This window comes from Bubalus bubalis, chromosome 8 (genome assembly GCF_019923935.1).
Source record: "Bubalus bubalis isolate 160015118507 breed Murrah chromosome 8, NDDB_SH_1, whole genome shotgun sequence".
Lineage (NCBI taxonomy): Eukaryota > Metazoa > Chordata > Mammalia > Artiodactyla > Bovidae > Bubalus > Bubalus bubalis.
This window is the reverse complement of record NC_059164.1, coordinates 80,821,425-80,827,424: the sequence shown is the minus strand read 5'-3', so window position 1 is coordinate 80,827,424 and position 6,000 is coordinate 80,821,425.

Sequence of the window (6,000 nt, the reverse complement as noted above, 5' to 3'; positions counted from 1 at the left end):
AAACTATAATGGAAAAGAATCTAAAAATGAATAGATTATATACATATGTATAACTGAATTATTTGCTTTACACCTAGCAGTAATACAACATTGTAAATCAACAATTCTTCAATTAAAAATAATTTTAAGGTTTTTAAAGTTAATTTTTAAAAGATGTTTTTAAAAGTCTGACAATTCCATGTGAGGAACAGGATGTGGAGCAACTGACACTCGCATACAATGCTGGTGGGAACATAAAGTGGTACAATCACTTTGGAAAACAGTTTGGCAGTTTCTTATAAAGTTAAACGTATACTTTCCATATGACTCAACAATTCCACTTCTGGATATTTACCCCATAGAAAACATGTATATAAAAGAAAAACCTCTACAAGAATGTCCATAGCAGTTTTATTCACAATAGCCAAAACCTGCAAACAATCCAAATGTCCAACAAATGGACAAACCATGCTATATCCATACAATGAAGAGAGTACTTGGCAATAACAAAGAACAACCTACTGGTGCGTGCAGGGCTCCCCAGTGGGGCCAGTGATAAAGAACTTGCCTGCCAATGCAGAAGACATGAGACCTGGGTTCGATCCCTGGGTAGGTGGAGAAGGGAATGGCAACCCACTTCAGTATTCTTGCCTGGAGAATCCCATTGACAGAAGAGCCTGGCGGGCTACAGTCCATGGGGTCACACAGAGTCAGACATGACTGAAGCGACTTAGTGTGCACACTGGTACGTACAACCAAATAAAGGAATCTCAAAAACATTATATTGAGTCAAAAAATCAAAATACATAAAATGTCATATGTGATTCCATTTTTGTGAAGTTTTAAAACTGGCAAAACTATTCTTGAGTAATATAAATTAGATTGGAGTTGCCTCTGTGAGGCATTAGTGATTGACTGCAAAGAAGTATGAGGGAATTTTCTAGGATGATGGAAATTTCTATATCATAATTTTATTTTTGTTTTTGGCTGTGCTGGGTCTTTGCTGCTTAGCAGGCTTCTCCCTAGTTTCAGAGAGCAGGGGCTACTCTCTAGTTGCCGTACTTGGTCTTCGCATTGCAGTGGCTTCCCTTGTTTCTGAGCACCAGCTCTAGGGCACGTGGGCTTCAGTAGCTGCGGCTCCAGGACTCTAGAGCGCAGGCTCAGTACTTGTGGCACACAGACTTAGCTGCTCCACGAAGTGTGGGATCTTCTCAGATCAAGGATTGAACCTGCATTGGCAGTCTGATACTTTACCATTGAGCCACCGAGGAAGCCTGGAAATTTCTATATCTTGACTCAGTGATGGTTACACAGATATATATATATTTGTCAAAACTCATCAAACTGCACCCTCAAAATGTATGCATAGTTAATTAAACTCAGTTCAGTCACTCAGTCGTGTTTGACTCTCTGCAACCCCATGAACTACAGCACGCCAGGCCTCCCTGTCCATCCCCAACTCCTGGAGTTTACTCAAACTCAAGTCCATTGAGTTGGTGATGATGGTGATGATGTGATGATCCAACCATCTCATCATCTGTCGTCCCCTTCTCCTGCCCTCAATCTTTCCTAACATCAGGGGCCTTTCAAATTAGTCAGTTCTTCACATCAGGTGGCCAAAGTATTAGAGTCTCAGGTTCAACATCACTCCTTCCAATGAATATTCAGGACTGATTTCCTTTAGGATAGACTGGTTGGATCTCCTTGCAGTCCAAGGGACTCTCAAGAGTCTTCTCCAACACCACAGTTCAAAAGCATCATTTCTTTGGTGCTCAGCTTTCTTTATAGTCCAACTCTCACATCCATACATGACTATTGGAAAAAACCATAGCTTTGACTAGACAGACCTTTGTTGGCAAAGTAATGTCTCTGCTTTTCAATATGCTGTCTAGGTTGGTCATGACTTTCCTTCCAAGGAGTAAGCGTCTTTTAATTTCATGGCTGCAGTCACATCTGCAGTGATTTTGGAGCCCCCAAAAATAGTCTGACACTGTTTCCATTGTTTCCCTATTTATTGGCCATGAAGTGATGGAACTGGATGCCATTATCTTAGTTTTCTGAATGTTGAGCTTTAAGCCAACTTTTTCACTCTCCGCTTTCACTTCCATCAAGAAGCTCTTTAGTTCTTCTTCACTTTCTGCCATAAGGGTGGTTTCATCTGAATACCTGAGGTTACTGATGCTTCTCCTGGCAATCTTGATTCCAGCTTGTGCTTCATCCAGCCCAGAATTTCTCATGATGTACTCTTCGTATGTTAAATAAGCAGGGTGACAATATACAGCCTTGACATACTCCTTTTCCTATTTGGAACCAGTTTGTTGTTCCATGTCCAGTTCTAACTGTTGCTTCCTGACCTGCATACAGATTTCTCAAGAGGCAGGCCAGGTGGTCTGGTATTCCCATTTCTTTCAGAATTTTCGAGTTTGTGGTGATCCACACTGTCAAAGGCTTTGGCATAGTCAATAAAGCAGAAATAGATGTTTTCCCAGAACTCTCTTGCTTTTTCAATGATCCAACGGCAGTTTGGCAATTTGATCTCTTGCTTTTTCAATGATCCAACAGCAATTTGGCAATTTGCCAAATGATGGCAATTTGACCTCTGGTTCCTCTGCTTTTTCTAAATCCAGCTTGAACACCTGGAAGTTCACGGTTCATGTATTGCTGAAGCCTGGCTTGGAGAATTTTGAGCATTACCTTACTAGCATATGACATGAGTGCAACTGTGCGGTAGTTTGAGCATTGTTTGATATTGCCTTTCTTTGGGATTGGAATGAAAACTGATCTTTTCCAGTCCTGTGGCCACTGTTGAGTTTTCCAAATTTGCTGGCATATTGAGTGCAGCACTTTCACAGCATCTCTTTTTAGGATTTGAAATAGCTCCACTGGAATTCCATCATCTCCACTAGCTTTGTTCATAGTGATGCTCCCTAAGGCCCACTTGACTTCACATTCCAGGATGTCTGGCTCTAGGTGAGTGATCACACCATCATGATTATCTGTGTCGTGAAGATCTTTTTTGTACAGTACTCCTGTGTATTCTTGCCACCTCTTCTTAGTATCTTCTGCTTCTGTTAGGTCCATACCATTTCTGTCCTTTATTGTGCCCATCTTTGCATGAAATGCTCCCTTGGTATTGCTAATTTTCTTGAAGAGATCTCTAGTCTTTCACATTCTATTGTTTTCCTCTATTTCTTTGCACTGATCACTGAGGAAGGTTTTCTTATCTCTCCTTGCTATTCTTTGGAACTCTGCATTCAAATGGTTATGTCTTTCTTTTTCTCTTTTGCTTCTCTTCTTTTCACAGCTATTTGTAAGGCCTCCTCATACAGCCATTTTGCTTTTTTGCATTTCTTTTTCTTGGGGATGGTCTTGATCCCTGTCATCTGTACAAAGTCACAAACCTTCGTCCATAGTTCTTCAGGTAGTCTGTCTATCAGATCTAGTCCTTAAATCTCTTTCTCACTTCCACTGTATAATCATAAGGGATTTAGGTCATACCTGAATGGTCGGAAGAAATATCAATAACCTCGGATATGCAGATGACACCACCCTTATGGCAGAAAGTGAAGAAGAACTAAAGAGCCTCTTGATGAAAGTGAAAGAGGAGAGTGAAAAAGTTGGCTTAAAGCTCAACATTCAGAAAACGAAGATCATGGCATCCAGTTCCATTATTTCATGGCAGATAGATGGTGAAACAGTGGAAACAGTGGCTGACTTTATTTTTCTGGGCTCCAAACTCACTGCAGATGGTGATTGCAGCCATGAAATTAAAAGACGCTTACTCCTTTGAAGGAAAATTATGACCAACCTAGACAGCATTTTGAAAAGCAGAGACATTACTTTGTCAACAAAGGTCCATCTAGTCAAGGCTATTGTTTTTCCAGTGGTCATGTATGGATGTGAGAGTTAGACTATAAAGAAAGCTGAGAGCTGTAGAATTCATGCTTTTGAACTGTGGTGTTGGAGAAGACTCTTGAGAGTCCCTTGGCTGGCAAGCAGTCCAACCAGTCCATCCTAAAGGAAATCAGTCCTGAATATTCATTGGAAGGACTGTTGTTGAAGCTGAAACTTCAATACTTTGGCCACCTGATGTGAAGAGTTGGCTCATTTGAAAAGACCCTGATGCTAGGAAAGATTGAGGGCAGAAGGAGAAGGGGACAACAGATGATGAGATGATTCAATGGCATCACAGACTCAATGGACGTGGGTTTGGGTAGACTCCAGAAGTTGGTGATGGATAGGGAGGCCTGGCATGCTGAGGATCATTGGGTCACAGAAAGTCAAACATGACTGAGCAACTGAATTGAACTGAATGGTTTAGTAGTTTTCCCTACTTTCTTCAAGTTAAGTCTGAATTTGGCAATAAGGAGTTCATGATCTGAGCCAAAGTGAGCTCCTAGTCTTGTTTTCACGGACTATATAGAGCTTCTCCACCTTTGGCTGCAAAGAGTGTAATCAAACTGATTTCAGTGTTGACCATCTGGTGATGTCCATTTGTAGAGTCTTCTCTTGTGTTGTTGGAAGAGGGTGTTTGCTATGACAAGTGTATTCTCTTGGCATTAGCCTTTGCCCTGCTTCATTCTGTACTCCAAGGCCAAATTTGCCTGTTACTCCAGATGTTTCTTGACTTCCTACTTTTGCATTCCAGTCCCCTACAATGAAAAGGACATCTTTTTGGGGTGTTAGTTCTATAAGCTCTTGTAGGTCTTCATAGAACCATTCAACTTCAGCTTCTTCAGCATTACTGATCTGGGCACAGACTTGGATTACAGTGACATTGAATGGTTTCCCTTGGAAATGAACAGAGATCATTCTATTGTTTTTGAGATTGCATCCAAGTACTGTATTTTGGACTCTTTTGTTTACTATGATGGCTACTTTATTTCTTCTAAGGCGTTCTTGCCCATAGTAATAGATATAATGGTCATCTGAGTTAAATTCACCCATTCCAGTCCATTTTAATTCACTGATTCCTAAAATGTTGATGTTCACTCTTGCTGTCTCCTGTTTGACCACTTCCAATTTGCCTTGATTCATGGACCTAACATTCCAGGTTCCTATGCAATATTGCTCTTTACAGCATTGGACCTTGCTTCCATCACCACTCACATCCACAACTGGGTGTTGCTTTTGCTTTGGCTCTGTCTCTTTATTCTTTCTGGAGTTATTTCTCCACTGATCTCCAGTAGCATATTGGGCACCTACCGACCTGGGGAGTTCATCTTTCAGTGTCCTATCTTTTTGCCTTTTCATACTGTTCATGGTGTTCTCAAGGCAAGAATACTGGTTTGCCATTCCCTTCTCCAGTGGACCACATTCTGTCAGAACTCTCCTCCATGACCCTATGCATAGTACTGCATGTAAATTATACTTTAATAAAATTGACTTTTTAAAATGTATTCCCAGTGTTTATAAATACTATACTAATAAACACCAAATACTGAATATATAAACACTATATCTAATAATATTCATTGGTATTGCAACTGGAATATTTATCTAATCTATGCTTTTAGATGGTTATTGCTAAAAAGTAAAGAGGCTATTATTGATCAATTTGTTTTTCCTATATCCAGAGAACTTCTCAAATTCCTTTATTCATTTTGTTTTTAACTGAAGTCTTAGTCTTGGGCTTCCTTAATAGCTCAGTTGGTAAAGAATCTGCCTGAAATGCATGAGATCCTGGTTTGATTCCTGGGTCAAGGAAGATCCACTGGAGAAGGGATAGGCTCCCCACTCCAGTATTCTTGGGCTTCCCTTGTGGCTCAGATGGAGAAGAATCCAGGAGACCTGCATTCCTGCAATGCGGGATACCTTGGGTTGATCCTTGGGTTGGGAAGATCCCCTGGAAAAGGGAACAAGTGCCCACTCCAGTATTCTGGCCTAGAGAATCCCATGGACTGTAGAGTCCACAGGATCTCAAAGAGTCAGACATGACTGAGCAACTTTCACTCACTTCACTTAGCCATGCTATCACATAAACAGCAAAAAATAAAAATAACTTCATTTATTATCCAACAT